Below are 23,226 nucleotides of genomic sequence, written 5' to 3'. Positions count from 1 at the left end.
TCCACGGTATTGAGCAACGGATCAATCAAAGTGGCTGAAATATGTTGGAACCGCTGGAAACGTGAAGCTGCTAACAGAATGAGGTGAGGGACGGGATATATTACAGGTGCGCTGAGAGCTGACCTTGCCAATAAATCAGCCACCTCGTTAAAATAGACGCCTGAATGCCCAGGTACCCAGACCAAACGGATCTCGCGCACTGTGCTCGGAACAAAAAACCTAAGTGAACGAGTCAAGAAAGATTTTTCCGAATTTTGGAGAGAGACAATAACTGAAAGGCAGTCTGTAAGAATAAGAACCCGTGCGACATGTCTGGGAATTTTGAGAAGAGCCAAACCAATGGCCAAAAACTCTGCGAAGAATATAGGAGTATAATCAGGGATACGAACGGAGTAGCTCCAAGCTAGATCCTGCGAATATATGCCAATCGCCGCCTTCTCACAGCTGCCGGAGGCATCAGTGGAGATAACAGTATGATGTGGAAAATTCTGTAGGTGTTCAGAAAGAAGGCCATTTAGGCTATGTGCGGGCATATGCTTCAAATGCGACGGGAAAATAAAGTCGTAATAGAAGACGGGATCAACCTGCGTGTCAGCAACTCGTTGCAAGGAGATCAGATCAACCTGAAGCGGAGCAAACAGTTTCTGCGTGAACCTAACTTGCGGAAGCTGATAACGTGGCCAGTGATTAGTCAAAGAAAGGTGTGGTTGGGATACAAAAATTGGAATACTAACGCCTGGGGCCGGGTCAAAAGACTTGAGGAAAGTACGCACTTTTAGAAGTTGGAAGCGGGAATAGAGGTTTGGGATACGGGCTTCCAGATAAAAGACAGCGTTGGAAGCTGATTTTGGGAGCCCGAGGCATAGCCGTAGGGCACGCCTTTCCAGTAAGGCTAATGGCTGCAGCTTGTAGTTCGCGCTACCAGAGAACAAGGGGCAACCAAATTCCAGAATCGGTCTCATATAAGCCTTATAGAGCAACAGTAGCGTGTCAAGACGCATGCCAAACTTTTTATTGCCAACTCGGGTCAAACGGCCCAGTGCACGTTCCCCTTTAATAACATTATTCTTAATATGGTGTCGCCAGTCCAAATTTTGGTCATAAGTAACACCTAGGTATTTAACCGACTCCACCTGCGGAATTGGAGTGGAGCGGTAGGCGCGGTGGAGTGGTAGGAGTGGAGCCCTCCACTACGGCACCTCTTCTTTTTTCTTCTTTCACTCCCTCCTTTATCCCTTCCCTTACGGCGCGGTTCAGGTGTCCAACGATATATATGAGACAGATACTGCGCCATTTCCTTTCCCCCAAAAAACCTATTATTATTATTATTATTATTATTATTATTATTATTATTATTATTATTATTATTATTATGTGGGTACACAGTGTCCACATCAAGGCAAGGAAAATCAAGGAAAGCGACGTCTAGCGTATCTCTGGAGTTGATATGTCTGCCTTCACGTAAACCGTGCACCACACATCGATAATCATCATGCACTACTCACTAGATCACCTTAAAAGCTTTCTCGTCAATTCAGCTGATACTCATAAGTCTATTATCCATTTCCATTCTCCCAGTTTACCAAGGCATTACGACGACTTAAAAAACTTCTTAACGCTCGCTGATCAAGCCTTTTCACTCATTTGTCTTTCTGAGACATGGCTGTCATCCGATGATGATAGGCTATTTGCTTTACCTGGCTATCAAAATGAATACTATCATAGGTCAACTTGTCGGCACGGTGGATCTGCAATCTTTAATTCTAAATCTATACAATACAAACGCCGTCACATCATCACGTTTCAGACAGAGAAGTGCGAATTAGTAAGGCTATAGAATTTGGCATATACATTTTTGCTTCGCACAGAGACACTATGGTAGTATCTATCGCTCACATTCCGCATCACACGAGCACTTTTGCCATCGACTAGAAGTGAACCTCTAAAATTTTAATCGTGAAAACAAGAACATCGTTATCTTAGCTGACGTTAATATCGACACAACAGACAATTCTGATAAATTTTGTTCGTTATACATAAACTGTTCGTCGGCCATGTATTGGAGCCATTATTAGCGTCACGTACGCGCATTGCTCATCAAGGCTCTAGCACCCTCATTGATCATGTATTACAAAATGTTATTACTCCTCAGATCGTAGGAGTCATCAACTTCGATAACACGGACCATCGCCCAATTTTCCTGTTAACCGAATGCCCCAATAACGCGAGCCCCAAGAAACGCTACAAGCAATCATTTGATAGAAAGCGATGTATTGAGATAGTAATTCAGACTATAACTAGGAGAGTATACTACAAGGAACATCCGCCGCTGCTGCGGTTCAGTAAATATCCCGCGAAGCTCAAAGAAATAATTACCTCTTGCGCATCAATAAGTTCCCCGAAATTCACTTCCCCGGAACCCGTGGATGACCAAAAGCCTTCTAAGCTGTATAAATAAAAAATAACCTCAGAAAGGTATGAACACAGCCACTTAACGTTCACCTAAAAAAGTAGTTTCAACAATACTCTGATATTGTCTCCGGCGAACTTAACCGCTCTAAACAAGTGTACTACCAAAATGAAATACTTAGAAATGGAAATAATACTCGTAAGAATGGGGTAACAAATAAGGAATTCTTGAATATAGCTTAAAACGAAACAAGCATAGCAGAAGTTTCTGATGACGAGAGTACTTTACTAATCAAACCGACATTGCTAATGCATTTAATTCCTTATCGCGCTGAGGTTCCTCGCCTCCAAGCAGATTCCGTGGCCCTCGTCGATGCTCTCATTCTTTTCACTTACACCTTGCTGCTCCAGACGAAGTCATTCTGGTAACTTCTAGTCTAAAAAATACCGCTCCAGGGAACGATGAAATCCCTTCTTTTAAAATAAAGCTGGTGGGTCCTGAGCTGTGTAATTTTCTTAGTGGCATTATTAATGCAAAAGCATTACCAGGCGAAAGAGTGTCCGCCAAATGTGGAAGCAAAAGGTAATAGATGTCGAGATCTCAGAGCTACTGTGCCCTTTCCTTTCGTTAATAACGTTTTCTTTCCTCAAAACACATGCTTTCACGGAGATGAGGTGTCCACCAAGCTCTCGAGATCTGAGAGCTTTTTCCCCTTTCCTTTATTCACTAACATTTTCTTTCCTCAAAACATGCTTTCGCAGGGTTGAGGTGTCCACCGAGATGTCGAGATGTGAGAGCTGTACTTCGCCCTTTCATTTCATCGATAGCGTTTTCTTTCCTCAAAACATGTTTTCGCGGGGTTGAGGTGTCCACCGAGATGTCAAGATCTGAGACCTACTGCGCCGTACGACGCGAGGGAGTCGTGGCAGCCGTCGCCTTTTCCACACCACGAGCTCTTTAACGTCCTCGCGTTAAAACTCAAGACCTGTGGATAAATTACCTGTTTACAACTAGGCTGGGCTTATTTTTCTGACGCCGCAGTACATGAGAGGACTGAAGAACCAATGATTTGAAGACATACTTACGGTTGCGCTTCAACGCTGAGCCCCTGGCTTGCGGCGCCGTTTGGGCGCTGCATTGCTGTGGCACTCTCAGCACCATCCCCGCAGCACGACCGAGTTGGCTTGCTTGCAACACCGGTGCCTGGAAGCTCCGGCCTTTTACTCCGCTGTTCGTTCGCAGTACGCGATGCAGCACTACACGCCTGGTCACCGTTGTCGAAGACAGTGGGGGCACTTCCGCGCAGCAAAGTGCGTACTGCCGTCGCATACCATTTGCAGAGGCCGTTACCCTTCAAGTACGGGTGCGCCTCAAAGCATACCTTCTGCCCCACTCAGAAGGCGTCCACCAGCGTTTCTCCGCACGAGAGCAGAGATGTAGTCACGCTTCGTCTGTTGAATAAGGAGCGCTCGTCGTCTCTCCCCGAACTTGATTACACCGTGGCCAGGTCGGATGAATGAGACCATTCCCACCCGATCGGCGTTTACCTGCTTGTCGTCGGGGTCACGCGGCTCTGTCGCTTCTGCCGGTGTCTTTTTGGCGTCTACATTGCGCACGACCTTCGCTTTGTATCTGCAGTTAGACCGCGCAGGGCCCCACGCTGAATATATTTCGACGAGATCGCCTATCTTCGGCCTCCCGAACCGGCGGGCCGCCGTGTGGTGCCGCTAAAAGGAAAATGGACACTGTAACGGTCGGGGTGGTGAGTCATGATGAAACCGCGGTTCCTCTCATTGACGGCTGTTATTCGAACCTCAGTCACCACTTTGGCCGAGGAACTGTTCTGCTGCGCATGTGTCAAGAGATGTGCACGAGGCGCACTGGAGGTGCAGGCATAGACTCCTCCATCCGGTTCCACGCATATCTCTCCTGGAAACTTGTAAGTGGCCAAGCGAATCGTGGCCACTGGCGAGTCGAACCGTTCGAATGTCCTGGCCAGCAGCCGCGCGAGCTGTCTCTGGACACGGATGATGGTACGCCGCTATTCTCCTTCTGCACTATCGTCTTCACATGCTCCAAGATGGATCGGAGAACGGCGTCGTCGTCATTAAACTCCGGCGCATTCATTCGGCAGCGGACGCTGCAACACAAGATAGAAGCCGAAGTCAGTACAAGAGAACCTAAAGAACAATCTACTACTCATCCTGCACTCATTTGAACCATGGAAACCTTTCAGAGCTCTCCCCATACGCTCTACCCGAGTGTATACACCTACTGCTGACAAATCTGTCGAGTGCTCCAAGGCGTGACAATACAGGATCTGATAGGCCGAATTGATGAGTCTGCCGAAGAATCGCTACATCATGGTTGTATAGAGTACGGAGCCGTCTCCCTGCCGTGCACATGTTCATTCTGCTAGAGATCGGTTTAGGCGACCCCTTTGCATCGCGCGAGGGAGATGTCGAAACGCCGCTTTCTGGGCTGTCGAAAACAGGTTCCGGCGTGAAAGCGCCAGCCAGGTATAGACCTCCTGCATGTTTGCAAACAAACGAGATGGCGCTGCAGTAGCTAGCGGGTTCGTGGTAGGCAAAAGGTCGGGGAGTGGCGTCGCGGAGAGGTGTTGAGCGCGAGTTTTCAAGGGTTGTAGGCGCGTTTCCGGTTTCTGCGAATCACAGCTATGGTTGATGCTTGCAACTTAGTAATTTCTCGAAGTACACGAGCTCGCGTTGGCCACGTGTTGGGTATTCAGAGAAATAGTTTGCCACTGTGTATTGTATATATGGTTAGTAGTAAACATGTATAAAGCGTTTCTGCCGTTGATTTATACGCTATAGGCATTGCATAAAATAAGTTTTGACACTCTGCATTAGCCGGAATGATTTTACTTCGGGCCAGTAGTGAGGGAAAGTGCGTGCGCTCACCGTCTGTTGACACATGTGTCGCGCTGTGCGAAAAGTGGGGACAGCGTCGTGTCCCCGATCTCCTCTGTCTCGTTTAAGCGCTGTTTTTAGCCGCATGACCACGCACCAGCCAGGCCGACTTGTCCCCCTGTTAAACTGGGCGATTTGGTGAAAAATTTTGATTTCTGGAATTATTTTCTTTCCTAGCCCTGGAGTCTTGTTTCGTGACGAAAAATTATAGCAAAATATTCAGTACAAACTTATAAATTACTCTTTTTTGATGTGTGGTCGTCGAAAATTGTGAGGTAATTTCTTTGATTTCTTTGAGGCTTTCTTTGAGTTCAGTGCCACATTTATTTGACCAAAGCGAAAGCAAAGAGGCCATAAATGAAGGAATAAACTTTAAGGTTTGTTTTCTGACCTTTAACATTTTCTGCGATTGGCATCACTCACCTTCGTAATTCTGTAACGCATGAAAATAAATGATCCCATTTGTCGCAAACTTTTCCTGAGACGTTGAGGAGCGTAATAAATCTCTCGATTTTTTTCCCCTACACGTGCAGTGCTGTGTTAGTTATTTCTTGCAAGAAACGTTTTCATGTAACTATGCATGCATAAGTACTGATCATATAGAAAAAGAACTAATCGCGTCATCATACAGAACAGGGCTTTATGTACGTGCTGGCATAAAAAAAACTGCGCACTATCTACTCAATTATTTGAGACCTTGGGGGGACTTGACGACGGTGTTAATTATAATTACCCAGAACTGCACCAGGTATAGCTATAAATAAAAGGAATTACTGAAACTAGAGTAGGAATTTCATATTTGCACCAAGTTTAGTTACATATCGCATGCATGAATAACGAAAACACTTTTCATTGCCGCGTCCCCTCTCAATCTCGCCACGTGTCTGTTAGTAGCACGCCTGCGGCTGCTTCTTTCCAAACAAGCTTCGCGATCATGTACTACCTCATGAAACATCACACATGCATGATGCAATGAAAAAGCATATGGCGTTTAGCACACTTAAGGTACGCTATTCTAAGCACACCAACGCGACCGCGCAAGATTGACACAACTTACCAGACTTCTTTCTACTGGAATGAAATAATTACGTCGTCATATCAAGAAACAGTTTCAAGTAAATATTAAATGTCATAAAACGCGCCATTAAAACATGGTGTGCTATTAACAAAAAAACGCATCCCTTGGGGGCGAGTGAACCTGTCGGCGCCCCGTGCACTCCGACTCAAGGTGATAAGTACGTGTGCAGCTGCATATGTCTTTTTTTTTCCTTGAGCAATTATCAGCCTACTATCCTGAAGTTCAGGTGAATGAACGCAGTAACTTGCATGCTATTGAGTCCATTGAGTGGCAGTGCCTATCGACTCCCAGACTTCGCGCTTTACTACCGTGACCCAATGCCTGTTAGCCAGTTTCCGAATGCGGCATTTATGCGCGAGAAACCTATCGAGGCTAATTTAATATTTTTTATGCTACTACGCGGATCCAGCAGTGACGCAGCTGGTCAATAAATACATGCTGCTTCTGCAGTGCACAGGTTTGAAGCAGCCGCCGGTACCTGCGGCAGCTGCGGGAGGCACGGGCAAGCGGAACCTGTTTTGCCTACCATGCGAAAGTCGCTGCTAACATCAGCGCCACCGCATCTTCGTGACGTCGCGGGGTGAAGGAGGTCCATACCCAGAACAGTCCAGCGAGCACTATGGCGACGCTGCTGTTGGTGACTGACATATACCCACACGAGAGGGACAGGCCCCGAAAGGAATTCAGTCTGGTATTACCGGGCAGGCTTAGATTGACAGAAAAAACGACGAGTAAAGAAAATAAACATAACACACACACAAGTTCAGCGTGATCGGCGCCCCTGTAGCAGGTAATCATTCCAGGGGAAGAAAAATGAACTCGTGACCCGCCGCGGTGGCTCAGTGGTTAGTGCGCTCGGCTACTGATCCGGAGTTCCCGGGTTCGAACCCGAACGTGGCGGCTGCGTTTCGATGGAGGCGAAACGCTAAGGTGTCCGTGTGCTGTGCAATGTCAGTGCACGTTAACGATCCCCAGCTGGTCGAAATTATTCCGAAGCCCTCCACTACGGCACCTCTTTCTTCCTTTCTAATCTCAGTCCCTCCTTTATCCCTTCACCTACGACACGGTTCAGGTGTCGGCTGATATGTGAGACAGATCCTGCGCAATTTCCTTTCCCCAAAAACTAATTTTCAGAGAAAGCATTTTTGAAAAAAGTATCCTCAAGTAAACTTTTCGGAGGGAGGCAAATCGGCGGCAAGAAAGGAGGAAACGGTCCAAAGTTTCAGGTTCATTGCAGAAAGCACACACAGTTCTATGAAGGTAGAATTTTTAGGGAGGAATGCCTTATCGGAAGGTGGTCAGATCATCTCACACCAGTGATGAGAAAGGCACTGACTCGAAATTTCACCTGCACTTTAAACACAGAATTTCTTGGAAGGGGAAGGGCTCCCAGCCGTAAAGGAAAGCAAGTTCAGTACAGGCCTGCTCAAGAAAGAAGACGCGAGCAAGTCCGTCATCTCATTCATGTGAATTTTCCCGGTTTGGAGATGTCAGGGCTGTACAATGTGAAAGGGGATCAGACTTAACAATGACGCTACACTGCTCAGCAGATAACTCTCTGATGACCATGCAGAACATGGCCAGAAATTCTGCGACAGAAACTGCGCTGTAATCGGAAAGCCGAAGAGAGGAAGCCCAGTCAGGATGGGATGAATAAATGTTTCGGCCGGCCTTTTCTTTGCACTTTACAGCGTCAGTAGCAATATTACATTGCGATGGGTACTGCCCTGTGGTCCTGTAAGATGCTATACAATCTAAACATGAATAAGCGAGTAAAACGGATCTGTCCTCTAGTGCACACCCTTATAAAGGGGGGGTGGGAGTAGCCGAGCCCACCAGCACGCAACGCTTGCTCCAGCTCGGGCTTCACAACACGTTTACCGAAATCGCCGAGGCGCAGCGCACTTCACAACTAGAAAGATTCGCGGGCACGAGAGCAGGACGCCAGATCATGGAAAGTGTCAGCATGCGTTACCATGCACAAGGCCAGAAAGTCGCTGTTCCGGACGCGATCAGACAAACCCTAAGAGTCGACCCGATTCCACGAAACGTCCACTCAAAACACAACCGGGGAAGAAGAGTGGCCAGGGCCATAGCTTTCCTACACAGCCACGGAGACGAAACGGGGACAAGATACGTTGACGCCGCGGAATACGCAGAACACTCGCGATTCGCGGTTGCGGTCGTCGATTCCAGTGGCGAAACGCGCATAACGGCAAGTGTAGCGTGCGAGCGTGCGAGCGCGCAGAAGAAGCGGAGGAAGCGGCGGTGGCCCTCGCCCTCACGGATCCGACGTGCACCACAGTTCTCTGCGACTCGCGACAAACGGTCAAATACTTCGCCAAAGGATGGGTCTCACAGACAGCGGCCCGAATCCTGAGCAATCGAAAATTCCAGTTGGAGGAAGCTTTTCAAACCAGAATCTAGTGGTTCCCGGCGCACATGGGAGCAGTATCGAACACATATCGCAACCGAAACGAGACGGCACACGCCAAGGCGCGCGAGCTCGCGAACCACGCCGGCGACCGTCGTCCGTGGGGCAGCTCCAATGACTGACCACATACAACGAAATTACCAAGGCCCTCTGCCTGGCCCGCCGAACCTTCCCTCCGCCCAATGACAAGCTGGACAGGGCGGACGCGGTGGCCCTCAGACAACTGCAGACGCTCACGTACCCAACTCGGCACAATTCCAGACTCTACCCCGGAACATACCCGACGAATGTATGCAAGGTCTGCCACACTGCTATAGTAACTTTACCCCACATGCTCTGGGACTGTAGCAAAAACCCTGACGGTGCTAACTCCGGAACCCTCCCGCCGCGGTGGGCCGCTGCCTTGCGCAGCCCCAGTCTCGGTGACCAACTCTGGGCCGTCCATCAGGCCCGCGAGGCGACGGCGAGGCAACACCTCGACGTCCGCATGTGGAAGACCTAAGGCCCCGTCGACGAAAACCCTGCAGGACTTTTGAATAAAGTTGTTACCAGACAAAGAGAACAACTTACGCTCTTTCTACTCCTTTCTGTTTAGAGTGTAGCCAAGGTAGGCACAGTAAGTGACTTGGCATGGTTGGGGGATATGTTGTCAAAAAACATTGGCTGTGGTTTAGCTCTGGTTAACCCTAGTTGAAGTGCGAAAGCTTCGTTTCGTCGGCACGTCGTCTACGCAGCGTCTCATTCTGACCCTTTCAAGAACTCAGACCGGCCTCTTCCGCAGTTGAAGAGTCAGTCCGGGACGTGGCATTTTTATTAGGCGCATCATCGTTACGACGCTTCTCGAGCCGAGCCGTGCGGCGCGTTCTTCTGGTATCTCTTAAGAGCGTTCTCTTCCTCGCTTCGTTCTGTCGTTGCTGCGTCTCATTCGTGCTCTCCAGGACTAAAATACTCTGTGGCGAAGCGCTTATATATATATATATATATATATATATATATATATATATATATATATATATATATATATATATATATATGCGCTTCGCCACAGAGTATTTTAGTCCTATATATATATATATATATATATATATATATATATATATATATATATATATATATATATATATATATATATCTATATATATACCCCGCGAGGCGACACTTCCTCTCCCTCTACCCCAGCGGAGCACATCTGGTGGAGCGGGCGGCGACGGGAGCGGCGTCGATGGCGGCGCCATCTGCTGGAGCGCAGCTGCGGTGTTGCTAGGTAACGGCGGCTCAAGGTCGTTCGTCGGACACCGCATGCGGCATGCGGTTTATATGTGCGGCTGCCTACATACGGCATACGGCACGACGAGCCGAAATGGCTCGCTGCCTGGCGTAGTACAGCTTTCGCTTTAAAACAAGTTAAAATCAGATGAGAAGATGCTGGGCGGGACACACAGCGACGCAGGTTAATAATAATTGTTTTTTTTGGGGGGGAGGAAATGGCGCAGTATCTGTCTCATATATCGTTGGACACCTGAACCGCGCCGTAAGGGAAGGGATAAGGAAGGGAGTGAAAGAAGAAAGGAAGAAGGAGATGCCGTAGTGGAGGGCTCCGGAATAATTTCGACCACCTGGGGATCTTTAACGTGCACTGACATCGCACAGCACACGGGCGCCTTAGAGTTTTTCCTCCATAAAAACGGGAACTCCGGATCAGTAGTCGAGCACCCTAACCACTGAGCCACCGCGGCGGGGCGCGACGCAGGTTCTCGTACACCTTTTGTGGCTGACACGACGCAGCGAACACAAGGCGACCTCCCATTTACGCACGATATGCAAGTAATGGACGCGTTGTAGAACTCACCATTACTTGAGGGAATAAACCTGAGCGATCGGCTCCTTCACGCACGAGAGATGGACACCGGTTGAGCAAAAGGAAAAAAAGTATCGAACACTTGCTGACGTTTTGTGAGAAGGAAATACACACCTACAGTTCGAAAAGATTCGAGGTCGGACGACCTCTAATCCACTACGGCCAGAGGGGGGGGGAGCTCCGCAGGAAAAATCCACCGCTGCAGAACCTTACGGCTGGGGACGTGGCCCTGTAAAAGAACGGTGCCGTGTTCACTATGGACAATAAAAAGTCTGTACGAGCACAAAAAGAGTAAAGCAGCTACTGTACACCCTTAAGCAGGCGTTTACTCCGCCTAATACCGCCAGAGGGGAGAAATACCGTGTTCACTCCTGCTTCGGCAGAGAGTAGATTTAAATAAGGACCCTCCTGGCCCTAGGAGGGTACATAGTGTCAGTCTCTCATCTCGCCGTGAACCTCCTTGCTTTCACGCTCTCTCCTTAATTTACCCCTCCCTCTGCGTGTGTGATTGGCAGAGCACGCGTGTACGTGATGCATCGCACAGCTAGCGGCCTGTTTCACATTCAGCACCAGAAAAGGACGAACGCATCCAGCGGACGCGTGAAACAGTCGCGTCGATTGCGCCAGCGATTTGCGCAGTTATTACCGAGTGACTCTAATACAGTTTTACATTAAAAACTGATATCACAATTGTAGCACTAAAGAGTGAGGAAAGTTCGCGTCTTTTAAATACGTCGAGGAGTTTTGGTCCTCATGGGGGGCGCTCATAAGCAGTGATGGACATGTTCTAGGAGAAAGCCGAAAAAGGTGAACGTCGCTACTTTCTCAGTATCACTATAATCAACCAAACTACACTCACAGCAGAACAAAGGCCATATGTCTCTCTAATTAATGTCGTCCTGAAGCAGTTGTGGGCACCTTACCACCGAAAAATTCCTGATTTCAACCGCAAATCTAACTTTCTGCCGCCTTCTGCTACGCCTGCCTTCTCTTGGAATTCATTCTTTTACCATACCGGGCCATCGGTTATCTTCTCTTCGCATTACATGCCCCGCCCATTCCTTCTTGATTTCGACTAGGATGAAAATAACTGGAGTCTGTTCTCTCACCCATTCTGCCCTATTCCTGCCTTTTCACGTTGTACCAATCTTCTTCTTGTCATAGCTCGCTGCGCTGCCGTTATTTCAAATCTTTTCGTAAGTTTCCACCCCGGATGCGTGTACTGGCAGCGTCCTTCATAAACTCTATATACTATCCTTTAATGACCCGGGAGCACCTGCCAAATACACCCCACCCCGTTCTTATTCCCCTACCCCAAAAGAGGATCTAGAAAATCCAGTAACTGGTAACCTGAGAGTGACCACCATACGCTCTTAGAAAAAAGGTAGTAGTGCTTAATAACTTTGGGGTAGTAACTCGTTGCCACGTATGTTACTACCCTGTTAGTAACTGGAAGATTAGTTACAGTTACTAATCCATTGAGTTGGTAACGGCTGCTACCCGCAGTTAGTAACGGGAAGCTTGTAGTATTTACTAAGAAAATGAATAGAAACTTTCGCATATGTTTCTTAATTTGTGCATACTGGAAAAAAGCTACATAGTCAGTTTGACTAAACCCCGAAACCAATCAGAGCTGTCAGAGCGTGCTCGCCGTAAATCACACACTTGGGTTTAGGCTTATTGCGCACTACATGTACAAATTATGCGAGGTGATGGCATCAACTTTACCGGGCACAGAGGTTCAGAATGCAAGAAAAACACAAACAAAAAAGAATCACACACGCGCACTGGGATTGCACAGGTATATCTTTCTCAGTCTTATAGAATCCGTAAATCTGACTCTCAATTACGGGCTAGTGGCTCTTACCCGTTGAGCTAAAAAACCAGCGTTAATTATGAAGTTGAGATCGTAGAAGCAGCTTAGTCTAACTAACCGCACGCCCCTACAGAAATGTTTAATGAAAAAACCAACTTATTTGCACAACAGTCTGCATAAGTCATATTCTTTGAGTTTATTTTATGGCTAAAGGAGCGGTTATTAACTGGGTAGTTACTCGCGACCAGAGTTAGTAAGAAGGTAGCAAGGGCTACGTTTACTAACTCTACCTTGAAGAGGGTAGTAAATAGTAAAACGCAGTCCGAGTTAGTAACTGCTGCACTTACTACCTTTTTACTACCCTTTTACTAACTTCTTTTTTAAAGAGTGTGTGCCTAGGTAGTAGCAGGCAGTGAAAAGTTAGTAACGATGCAGTTACTAACATTTTGCTTGCAGTTGTTAACAATGTACTAAATTTGATTTAATGGTGTAGGAGGTGTTAACGTGATGTCACGGGCGCCATTTTTCTGTCCAGCGGTTAACTTCGTAAGTGCAGGCTGGGCAGGACAGTACAAATACCTCATTACATGTCTAAGTGCAAGTTTCATTAGGTAGCGCTATAGCTGTGTCAAAAGAGGCGCGAGTCAGGGCAAAAACTTGAACATCTGTTGGATTGCACCATGCATAGAAGCTTCGCGTGACAAACGCGCAAGCCATTCTGCACTGAATCGTGGTGCCTTACAAAAAAAATCAGAAAATAAACGCCCTTGTACTACGCTGTTGTCAAGACGTCACACAGCACACTGGCACCTTTTCCGTTTTGCCTCCATCGGAACACGGACGCCGCGGCCGGCTTTGAACCTTGGATCTTGGGCATTGTATACGTGAGCAAGTGGTACACCTGCACCTTTTTTCGTGTTGATTACACATGGGCTAAAGAGCAGGTCATATAGAATCACTGAGCGCTACGGACGCAGAAATGCAGTGTGCACAATTTGCGCGCAGTGGTTTCACGAGTTGAGAAACGTGGCTCACTGGGCATGACGCGTTTTTTTTTAGTTTCGTTCACAAATTAAGCCCTCTCACGCATTTACATCGTTTTTAATCGAATCAGTCACACAAAACCTGTTTCAAACACAGCATTTCCTTTTGCTCTCATTGTCCCTACATTTTTGAAGCGAAAAGCTTCACTACGCTAGTCAACACCGCGCTTCGCGCGAGCCGGCGTATGTCGGAGCGCGAGTGACGTCACGCAAGGCGCAGGTGGCCGCCGCCGACTCCGTCGCCTTTTCTCTCTCGCTTCCTAGTCACACCGAGCCACAGGTGTTCCGCTACTGCTCAGCGCCGCGCCTTTGCTCAAAATGCAACTTTCAGTTTTCACTTTTCTCGTCCTTTTTTCCTCCCTCTTTTATCCCTTCCCTCATGGCACGGTTCGGGTGTCAACCGAGATATGTGAGACGGTTACTGTGCCATTTCTTTTCCTCAAAAACCAAACAAAACAAGTGAGCCTACGCCGTTCATAAAATTCATTTGCGTTGACAACTTTGCAAAGGCTGTTCATTTTCACGAAAGGAAAGGCGCACAACCAGCTCCGTGCGTCAGTGGAGACTTCAATCTCGCTTTCATGTACATGGCGTTGGTGTCAAAAGCCTGCTTTGATGGCGTTCCGCTCACTGGATAGGCAGTGCGCCCTCCCTGCAACCCTGGGAGGTCGCATGCAGTTAATGGTTAATCGCGAGAGATTGGTCACCAAATGAACGCTGCGGCCCAGGTATTGCTGCAGTGCCGAATGTCAGCACAGCGCTGTCAGCGCTAATTCATTATTTCCACATCTTTCTCTCACCACGAATCAATGCATGAATGAGGCGTCCACATATCCAGTGAGCTAGTTATGCGACCTTCCTTTGCTCAAAGCGATCGCCATCTAGAACAATATCAACGCCAACGCCAATGAACACGATGAACGCCGATATCTTTCGCTTTGAGTATGCTGGATTAGCTGAGCTAATACACATCGATTTTTTTCTTCTAAGCGAAAGCTTTATTGGCCGCAGGTTGAGCAGTTTTGCGCGATTCCTTTAGAGCCGTGCTGCGCATACGCGAGGAGTAGTGACGACCCACTGCCCATTTCTCTCTCTCGCTTCCTAGTCACAACTGCGCATTCACCACTAGTAGCACCGAGCCACAGGTGTTCCCCGGCTTCACAGCGCCGCGCCTTTCCTCAACATGCAACTTTCAATTTTCAGTTTTCTCTTTCTTCTTTGACCCGCCGCGGTGGCTCAGTGGTTAGGGCGCTCGACTACTGATCCGGAGTTCCCGAGTTCGAACCCGACCGCGGCGGCTGCGTTTTTATGGAGGAAAAACGCTAAGGCGCCCGTGTGCTGTGCGATGTCAGTGCACGTTAAAGATCCCCAGGTGGTCGAAATTATTCCGGAGCCCTCCACTACGGCACCTCTTCCTTCCTTTCTTCTTTCACTCCCTCCTTTATCCCTTCCCTTACGGCGCGGTTCAGGTGTCCAACGATAAACGAGACAGATACTGCGCCATTTCCTTTCCCCCCAAAAAAACCAATTATATTTCTTCTTTCCCTCCCCTTTTGATCCCTTCCTTTACGGCGCGGTTCGGGTGTCCACCGAGATATGTGAGGCGGTTATTGAGCTTTGCGCACTCGCCGCGTCATCTGGCATAATGTCACACCGCGCCGCGCGGCTCGCTGCCGCCGCCGCCGTTTGGTATGACTCAAAGAAAGGAGCCTAATAAAATTGGTGCAAGCATACATAATCAGTCGACTCAGCTACGCTACACCATACCTTAACATCCGGGCCCTAGAAAGAGATAAGTTGGACTCAATAATTAGGAGGTGCTACAAACGAGCATTAGGAATACCCATAAGCACCTCAACGGAAAGACTCCTAGCTATGGGGATACACAACACGTGGAAGGAAACGGCCGAGGCGGTCAGAACAGCTCAGCAGGAAAGACTTAGCCAGACTTATACAGGCAGAGCCATTTTAGGCATGGTAGGATTGCAGGCAGACAGAGGCATGCAGCAAAAACAAGACATCCCGAAGGATGTCAGGGAACATCTCAGAATAGACCCACTTCCGAGAAACATGCACCCCACCTTCAACAGTGAGAGGAGGGAAAAGAGAACCGAAGCCCTCATGAGACGCTTCAACGAAATGATTAAGGAGATGGTAGCATACACGGATGCGGCGAGCGGTAGACTGGGAGCAGCTGTAGCCTCAGTGGTGGATGGCAAGGGTACAGCAATATCAGCAGCTACGATACGCAGCCGCAATTCGGAAGTAGCAGAAGAGGTAGCAATAGCGCTTGCTTGCGTGGGAACAGAGGCAAACTATATAATAAGTGACAGTAAAACAGCCATCTACAATTATGGAAGAGGTAGAGTCGCATCAGAAGCGGTGCGGATTCTAACGGGGAAAAAGATGAATAGAAAAATTAGCCTAATATGGGCACCAGCTCATACGTCAGTACCAGGCAATGAAGCGGCGCACCTTCTAGCTCGCGATCTCTACCTCCGAGCAGAAGCGGAACCGCCAGATTGCAAGGAACTAGACCAGAGACTACAAACATACACAGAAATCATAGAGAATTACAGACTGCAGAGAAGAACTGTCCCTCCTCCGGACAAGGAGCTCGGGAACAGAGAGGCAGTAACCTGGAGAAGGCTACAGGCCGGAAATTTCATAAACCCGGTATGGGCGTCACACATCCTACAAGACGAGGACATAGAAGATAAATGTAAAAAATGTGGAGAGAGGGGGACCCTCGACCATATAATTTGGCAGTGTGTACACTCCCCAGGGGTGAGGGAAGGAATAGATAGTAGAGAAGCCTGGGAAACCCTTCTGCAAAGCGCGGACCCCGCGACCCAGAAGAAAGCCATCCATCTGGAGGCAGAGGCCGCGAAGAGCCAACAACTCTTTGCCTGCATCTAGTCGCGGAGGCCCTGGCCTCTGCCCCTAGGCCTGCGCGCCATGGGTAGGGAGTAGATGGCCTCCATTTTTGAAGGAAATAAAAGTTTTTGGAACTGGAACTCGTCGTTGCGCTCGCCTCCGCTCGCTTCGCCAGCTGCGTCGCGTGCCTGATAACATATCGCAGGATTGAAAACGAGAGCTCGCGTGCGCCGTAACCACATTGTGTCGTCTTAATGCGATAACAACATAGCTACACAATCAGACTAGCCTGGACTTGTAATCAAGATTAAACAACGCTAACATGCCATGCCTTACCTTTCGCTACGTATATCCTGGCATAGCCGAGCTAAACCAACTAAGCCGCAGCGTTCATTGCGTGACAACCTCACACGATCAACCATTAATTTAACCGCCACCTGCCAGTGTAGGCGCGTTGCCTGCCTAGTGTGCTGAGCGCACTCAACGTTACAGGCCAAGCCGCGTCTACTTGCCCGATATACTGCAGCTTTCGCTCTCTAACTATATTCAGCAGTAGTTGAACCGCAGCTAATTTTTTATCATTAGGAATTCTGTTTTATTTGTGTTTATTTTTCGTTTCTTGTTATTTTTCATTTATTTTGTTTTATTTTTGTATTTAGTAAGCCATCTCACGCATTTACATCGTTTTTCATCGAATCGGTCGCACAAAACCTGCCTCAAAGAAATCTTTTATTTTCATTATTTTAATTAACTAATAATTCATCAAACTTTTCCCATTTCTAGATCTACACACGCACTCTCTAACACAATCTAACTTTTGCTCACTAATCTCCACAGAACGACATAATTGTGCGACAAAATTGGCGGTCACTTTTTGCTGACGCGACATAACAATTATTGCTTTCGAATTAATAAGGGTCGTGACAACGCGGTGCGCTGAGGCTGTTAGCAGACGCGAGCAGACAGCGCTGCTTGCTCCTTTCACATGACTTGCAGGCCTCAGAAGCCAATGAAAAGGAACCAGAAACGGTGGCTCAATGATTAGGGCACTCGGCCGAAGTATCCAGGAACCTGCACCAAGTTCTTCGAGCACAGTGTGTGCATTGCATCGCCTGAGGTTCCGATAAGTTCAGCATTACTACGGCAACAGCCATTGCCGGTATCCCACCCGAGCTCGGGGCCTGGGAAAGGCAGATGAGTGAACACTGAGGCGCCTGCAAACACACACGTTGTTGCGCCCAACAACTGCAAAATATTTTGATCCGAAAGTGGGCGGGCGACGCACAGTAGTTGGTGGCGTCCACCTATTACCCCGCCGCGGTGGCTTAGTGATTAGGCGCTCTGCTACTGATCTGGAGTTCCTGGGTTCAAACCCGACCACGGAGGCTGCGTTTCGATAGAGGCGAGACGCCAAGAAGCCCGTGGGCTGTGCGATGTCAGTACACGTTAAAGATACCCAGGTCGTCGAAATTATTCCGGAGCCCTCTACTGCGGCCCCACTTTCTTCCTTTCTTCTCTCACTACCACCTTACTCTCTTCCCTTACGGCACGGTTAAGGTGTCCGCCGATATGTGAGACTTATGCTGCGCCATTTCTTTTCCCCCAAAATCAATTTTTTTCATTGTGGCGCCCACCTACAAATTGAGGAAGTTATGCGCCTCTTTTCTCAAAAGCATATACTGCAAAATCCACGAACGCTATCACCTTGCAATGCCGTTCCGTGGACACCCTGGCAGCGCTGCAACACGCTGTCGCACTCCACTCTTAAAGGCGAAGCTTAAGCGTCCCTCCAATTTGTTCGCGTTCCGCCTCCATCGAAAAGCGGCCGTCATGGCTTGGGGGCTCGGGTACTGATCCCGAGTTCCGAGTTTGAACTCGGGCGTGGTGGCCATCAGGCGCCAGCAAACACTTCGGAACGCGAACGAAACGCTTCCGGCGTGCTCAGTCCTTCTGGATAGCCACAGTCAAAAGCCACCGCGCGGCAACGCAAGTATGGTTTGCGCTAACATATTCATCATCATCTCGCAATTCGTCACACGAATTAAATGGCTGTGCTTTTGCCAATGCTATTGGCGCCCTCGTTCTTAACAGGCCTCATCTGGTGTGCTTGACGCGACCGGATAGAAAACGAACATGAAAATAAATTCAGGCGCCAACACGGCGAGGACTTCGGTTGAAGCGACGCAGGCGTCATAGGCAACCATTGCTGCCACGTGAGTGCTTACTAATAAAGTAGCGCAACCAGTGCATAGAGGCTGGTAGTGACACTACCTGCTGCATATACGGGGCAACAAAATACGGCAAAGTACGCACCCATAACAGAATAGGAGTGAAAGAATTTAAAAGAAGAAAAAGGTCCCGTAGTGGATGTCACCAGAAAAATTTCGGCCACAGGGGGACCTTAAAATGCACTGAAATCGGACAAGTGTCCTTACTTGCACACTCAGACCATCACACGATACACAGAAGCCGCTGCCCTACAGGCCCCAGTAAGGTAAAGCCCCCAATTAACTAGCTTATAAACTAGTTTTTTGAGCGGCTTTACAGTAAGGTGCCTCGGTGTAGCGCACCGCTCGCATCGAGGCACCCTAGACCTGAGTAGGGTAGAGCCGATTACGGAGGTCCTTCAGCAAACTCTACAGCTCTGCCAGGACGCGTACACCTGAAAAGCGATGTGCGCCTCAAAAACGCATTTCTAAAAAAATGAATGGTCTGCTAGGTTCCCGGGACGCTTCTTAGCAAGATCTTTTGACGTGTGGCGCGCTGCTCACACGACGACAATGAATTTACTACTCTGGACAGATGGATCGACTCCATCCCGCACTTGCATGCCTTATCAGGCAGAAACGCGGCACTCTCTCTGCGTACATGGTGCAGCGCGGTCCTAAAAGCAGTACCAAAGCACCGAACACGTACGATACAAAAGCGGCCACTTACCAGCGAGCAACGCAATGAACCACATCCGCGACAGACGCTCCTCGATGCACGGCTACTGCAACGTGTTCTGCGACGGTGTGGCCTCTCGTCTTCGTAGACAGCTACTGCAACGCGCACTGCAATACAGACTGCAGAAAAAAAAGAAGCCAATGTGGCCTTGTTCTATTGGTTTTTCCAGCTTTCGCTCTCTCCCAAGCATCGCTCGCATGCCCCAATACGGCGCACACACGAACGCCGCACGTGACCTCACGACACCGACTGATCCTATCAGACGACACTGCGCTGCGCGTTCCCGCCCCGCTCTCTCTCTGTTCAAGCAAAGAAAAAAGGAAGAAACCATAAGCAAAAAATTGTTAATTGTAAATTGGTTTTTGAGGAAATGATGCGGCGCAGTAATTGTCTCGCATATCTCAGTGGACACCCGAACCGCACCCTAAGGGAAGGAAGGAATGTGGGAGTGAAAGAAGAAAGAGAGAAAGAGGTGCTGTAGTGGAGGACTCCGGAAAAAAATGAAAATTGGTTTTTGGGAATCCGTTACTGCTGCTAGAAAGGCGCGCGCTGCGTCTCTGCCTAGCTCTCCCTCAATCAGTCTCCACCGCAGTTCTGTACTTGGAAGCTCGTATTCCCGATCTTAACTTTCGTTTTCACCTGTTAACTGTCAGGACTTTTTTGCGGGGATTTGAGTCGCCTCCTGGTGTAGCTACTCCTATTTTCGTCTCCCACCCAGCCCTTTTTATCACTCCTCATTGGCCAAGCTTGGGCCTACCTCAGGTTGTATTTACTCAGAATCTTTTATCCAATATTGGTGTGGATCTCAGTTTTGTATGCAGAGTTTGTTGGGCAGAATCCCCTGTGGATATTACTTTGGATTTTATTTTCCCACCAAATGCCAAGCATCTACCTGCAGGGATATTAACTGGAATCCTCTTGGATAACCTTGGCCAGTACCCGCAGCATACTTTAATTGCTAAATATGCGTCTGGGGTCGCCAGGAAAGCAGGGGTTGGTATTTTCTCAGAGTCTCTCTCGTGGAGCTTTTCGGTCACAGTCCCAGATTACACAACCATATTTCTAGCAGAGTTTATGGTTCTGGGGCTAGCCGCTTTCTCAATTCCCACAACTGTTTCTCAGGTGATATTCCTCTCAGATTGTCTCTGTATTGCTGGCGCTGGAGTCCACGCGAGACGCTTTTTTGAGACGCTCACTAAACTTTTTGATTCCTGGATGGATGAAAGAGGTGCGCTTCGTTTGGATACCAGGCCACTGAGGTATTTTACAGAATGAAGCAGCACACTTTTTGGCAAAAGCAGCTCTAAATGCACCAGTTGCCAGTAGCGTCTCTAATCTTGTTCCTTTTGAAATGACTCGATTTCAGCGTTTTCAGTTTATAACCGCCGCATGTAACGATACCTTACTCTCTACCGTCGACTACCAACATCTCATGTACCCATGGAAGACTCACGCGTGTAAAACCCGGCAGTGTGAGGTAATGATGACACTCATGCGGTACAGGATTCCCCGCGTAAATCTGTACTTATGTAGATGCGGCTTCAGTCCCACAAACCTTTGTGCGGCTTGTGGTGAAATAGAGACATTGGAGCATTTCTTGCTCTCTTGCCGGAGGTTTGCACACCAGAGGAGAACACACCTAGAAATTCCCATTACAAAATTGGGTCTCACCTTGTCGGTTTCTCTACTCCTCTCTTTCGACAGGGGTTTTGCATTGCATCAAGTTTGCTAATACCTCCACAATTATATAACAGCTATCGGCAGATTCCCTTGCTAATTGTTTAAAAAATTTCCGCATTCAAAAAAGCGTTTGGGTATTTCCATGTCCTTAATTATTTAATTCTCAGATATTCTCTCCCGATATTTTGTTTCTTCTTTTTTTTAAGTTACTCTGAAATTTCACCCAAGGCACAATCTTTAGCTTTACTCCGATTTTTCCTATTCTATGCGGTCGCCCCACTGAACCCTGGCCAGTTCGCCGTCTTGGGTATGTGTCATGTGACCAAGGCAACAACAACAACAGCAACAACAGCAGCAGGCTCACTACACACACTGCAGGACAAAGGCCTCTCCCTTGTGAACCTGAAGGCCATTGGCTGACAGGCGCTTTTATTAGTACTTATGCAACTGTCTCAAATTAAGCCTGTCCTGTGCCATCCGCAGCCACTTTCCCATGCAAAATTTAATGCGCCCACAACTCTCTCAGGTGTTCCATGACCTCGGCGCGACCGCCTCAAATCGAGCTCCCTCCAATCTGCCCCAACAGGCTGGAAACTTTGCACATTGCCCAAAAATATCTTCAAGATCGTTCCCGCCTAGTTCCCAGCTTTCACCTAACGCCCATATTTTGGTAATCGGACCGTTTTTAAGCACTGAACGATCCCTTGAAGATACGAAGTGGCACCCGCCGCGGTAAGCCTACCGCCGACGCCGCGTCCGCCACGCCACATCCTGTGCAGGCGATCGAAGTCACCGAAGAAGGCGTTACGCTGGTCACGATTCTGGCCTCACCACAAGCCTTGCCAGCTCCCGTATTGCAAGCTACCCAACATGTCTCCACTTCAAAACGTAGAAGAAGACCCCATTTCATTCAGCACGGTTATGTACGGCCGTAGAACCCGCAAGCTTCCCGAACCAACACGCCATCGACACATGCTCATCTCAGTTGGCTTTCACCTCCCTGCCTCACTCGCGTCTGCATCGGTGAGTCATATCTTCGACCTTATCACGTCCACCGCCCACCTCACTGACCACGCACGCGCTGAAATCACTGCATAACCGAGAGGACAAAAGACTTCTAATTATTCGGGCAAACTCCAACGACACTGTGAAACGCCTTCTCAGTGTTTCATGAGTCCCCGGCGTCTCAGCGTCCTTCGACGTCTAGTCGGGCCCCGGCGTCTCATCTTAAAACGGCTTCTCATCGGAAACTGGCATTTCATCGCTTTCTAACTCGAATCCTCACCACCTAATCCCGTACGAACGCACAGCCGTTAACTCTGCCTGAGGAATGTTCCGGATTGACCGCACCATGCCCTGTCCTAACTCCTGGCCGGCATCCCTTCTCGCACCAATACCATCATCGGCGTACGGATGATGAGAACCACGAACAGCAACAGCAGCAGCAGAAACTCGACACGCTCCAAAGGCCTTGCGGCGTACGCGGAAGAGCCCCGCGAACAGAATAATTATGACTGCGGCGGCTGCGTTTTTATGGAGGAAAAACGCTAAGGCGCCCGTGTGCTGTGCGATGTCAGTGCACGTTAAAGATCCCCAGGTGGCCGAAATCATTCCGGAGCCCTCCGCTACGGCACCTCTTTCTTCCTTTCTTCTTTCACCCCTGCTTTATCTGTTCCCTTACGGCGCGGTTCAGGTGTCCAACGATGTATGAGACAGATACTGCGCCATTTCCTTTCCCCACAAAACCAATTATTATTAACAGTAATAATAATATGTTATAAGGAAAGGGAAGGCGCAGTAACTGTCTCACTTCTCAGTGGACACCTGAGCCGCGCCGTAAGGGAAGGGATGAAGTCTAGAGAGAGTGGAAGAAGAAAGGAAGAGAGAGACGCCGTAGTGGTGTGGTCGACGCTCACTTGCATTGCTTGGCACATGCAGTTCACCTCCATAGAAACGCGGCCACCGCTGCCGGGATTTGATACTTTAGGTAGAGCAGTCGATCGAATGTCTTAACCACTGAAGTCTGATTCACACTGAAGCGACAGAGTGTATTGAGGGATTGAGCGGGTCGTAGTGGCGAAAAATTTCCTCGTCGCTCTGGCCGCTCGAGTCGCCGCGAGCGTAGTAGGAAGTGGTTTTTATTAAAATAATAAT

General features: G+C 48.5%; 2 long non-coding RNA genes across 2 annotated transcripts in view; both read right to left on the bottom strand.

The window, feature by feature from the left end:
• The window catches only part of LOC144097856 (uncharacterized), a 22,850-nt gene extending 18,642 nt beyond the window's left edge, over positions 1–4,208 (bottom strand). Inside the window, exon 1 of the long non-coding RNA XR_013307105.1 lies at positions 3,496–4,208. This is a non-coding gene — a long non-coding RNA (uncharacterized LOC144097856). The remainder of the gene's footprint in view (positions 1–3,495) is intronic.
• Positions 1–23,226, bottom strand: part of LOC144097907 (uncharacterized) — a 78,493-nt gene that overhangs the window by 19,595 nt on the left and 35,672 nt on the right. The window lies entirely within an intron of this gene.

The sequence above is a fragment of the Amblyomma americanum genome, chromosome 1 (genome assembly GCF_052857255.1).
Source record: "Amblyomma americanum isolate KBUSLIRL-KWMA chromosome 1, ASM5285725v1, whole genome shotgun sequence".
NCBI classification, from domain to species: Eukaryota; Metazoa; Arthropoda; class Arachnida; order Ixodida; family Ixodidae; genus Amblyomma; species Amblyomma americanum.
Note: the sequence above shows the minus strand (reverse complement) of the source record. Positions and strands in the feature narration are given on the sequence as shown.